This window comes from Haliaeetus leucocephalus, unplaced genomic scaffold (genome assembly GCF_000737465.1).
Source record: "Haliaeetus leucocephalus isolate CR32 unplaced genomic scaffold, Haliaeetus_leucocephalus-4.0 Scaffold93, whole genome shotgun sequence".
Lineage (NCBI taxonomy): Eukaryota > Metazoa > Chordata > Aves > Accipitriformes > Accipitridae > Haliaeetus > Haliaeetus leucocephalus.
This window is the reverse complement of record NW_010972529.1, coordinates 3,027,926-3,030,320: the sequence shown is the minus strand read 5'-3', so window position 1 is coordinate 3,030,320 and position 2,395 is coordinate 3,027,926.

Genomic DNA, 2,395 nt, shown 5'->3' with positions numbered 1-2,395 from the left:
CGTGTATCTGGGGCGAATAGGGTCTCCGCAGGGACTTGTGCAGCCAGGAAGTCTGCGGTAGCAGATCCAGAGCCCGGAGACCAGCCTTTGGAAAAAGCCGACAGCCTGGTGGAATTTCCACCACCAGCAGAAGAGACGGGAAACAGCTCAGTCTCTAAATCCTGTTCTTCATCACCTAAACCAATCACCTCGTCCTTGTATCCACCGCTGCCGCCATCCACTCCTCCATCCCCGTCTGAGGAAAAGGAGGAACAGGTGACAGGTCTGGGGGATACGCAGTTGAGAGAAATGTTACAGAAGCTGGAGGCTCTCGAAGCCTGCCTGGAGTCGTCAGTGAAGCCTGAGCCGGCGTCATCAACTTTTCCTGCGCCTCCACCACCTTTCACCACAGAATTTTCGTTGTTCCTGCGACCACCTCCAACGAATCCCTTTACTTCACAGGACGTATCGGGTGAGATCAGTGCCATGGTACCTTTGCCACCATCACCTCCGACGGGTTTGTTAACGGGGGGTGGGGTCGGAGATGTGGCAAACAGATGGAGGGGGGTAATTAGAGATGCTTTAATTGAAGGTCAATTTATTCCGTCTGCATTCCCGGTTGTGGCAGGTGCACATGGAGATTCTGTTTGGGAAGCATTAGACTGGAAAGTTTTAAAGGAAGCTAAGGCAGCAGTCACTCAATATGGGTTAAAATCACCGTACAGTCAATCTATTATTCAACATGTATTTTCTGCGCATTTGTTGACACCATATGATGTTAAAATGATTGTGCAAATGTTATTGCTTCCATCCCAGCAACTCCAGTTTTATCAAAACTGGCAAGCGGCCTATGAAAATGCAGCCGCTATCCCACGACAGCAAGGGGATCCTTTATTTGGTGTACAGGCTCAAATGTTGCTGGGTGTGGGCCCTTACACCAGGTCCGACTGGCAAGCACAATTTGCCACAGAGGTCTTACAATTCAGTCAAGACTTAGCTTTTAAAGCATTGAATAGCGTGCATGATGAGAAGATTAAACATACTTTTACCTCAGTGAGGCAAGGCCCCACAGAAATGTTTTCAGCTTTTATTGATCGATTGCATGCCGCTATCATGGCACACCCTGATTTAGATCCTGAAATGAAAACCAGGTCCTTGGATATGCTTGCTTTTGATAATGCCAATGAAAAAAACAAAAAAGCTCTTAGTATACTGCCAAAAGGTTCTACCACTGCTCAGCTGTTAGAAGCTGCAGAGAGGATGCTAGAATCAGAAAAAGCATCAGTAATGGCCGCTGCAGTAGGAGCAGCTGTGAAACCCCTATTAACAAAAGGCAAAGGAGTGCGAAAAGATAAAAAATATTTTCGTTGTGGAAAAATGGGGCATTTTAAAAAGGACTGCAGGAGCCAAATAGCTGTTGGCTCGAGTGTAATCAATCCGAGTGATTCACAGAAAAAATGGTGTGTAAACTGTTAGCGAAACAATCATAACACCCAAGAGTGCAGGAGATGGGGAAACAAGTTGCAGAGCGCGACTCACCCGCGCGCGACGACACAAGGACAGGGTGCCTGGACCGCTGCGCGGCTGCAACCGGCGGAAGCGCAGGGGTGGACTTGGCAGCAGCAGTAGACATTACACTGGTAACATCCGAAGTGCAACTTATAGATTCTGATCAAAAAGGACCATTGGGGCATGGGCTAAGTGCATTGCTATTAGGTCGTTCTTCTGTTTCTCGGAAGGGCATTTTTATAGTGCCAGGACTTATCGATGCAGAATATTGTGGTGTGATAAAAATTATGGTCTATACGCTGACCCCTCCTGTTACCATACCAGCTCGATCAAAAACAGCCCAGTTAATATCATTTCGGGCACGTGTGCCCAGAGCGCAGGCCGTGGAACGAGGCCAAGGGGGTTTCGGTTCCACGGGTCAGCCTCAAGTGCTGTTAGCTGTTGACATTGCTAGAGGAAAGCCTGAGGAAAAAGTCACAATATCGCACCCTAATGGACAATCCCTGGCAATGTCGGTGCTGATAGATACTGGAGCTGACCTTACCTTCGTCCCTGCAGGCAGATGGCCTAGTGAGTGGCCGCTAGTGTCCGTGGCTACAGGGGTGGTGGGAGTAGGAGGCATTCAACGAACAATGATCAGTAAAATACCAGTTTCCTTTTGTTTTTCAGATGGCACAATGGTAACTACTCGACCCTATGTGATGCACTTACCGATAGCTCTAATTGGTCGGGATCTTTTATCCCAAACGGGTGCTCCTTTAGTTACACAACCTTTTTAGGAGCGGCCTCTGAAGAGCAGCCTGTATTAAAACTCACTTGGAAAACAGACGAACCAGTGTGGGTGGATCAGTGGCCGCTAAAACAAGACAGGCTGCAAATCATTCAAACATTAGTGAATGAACAATTG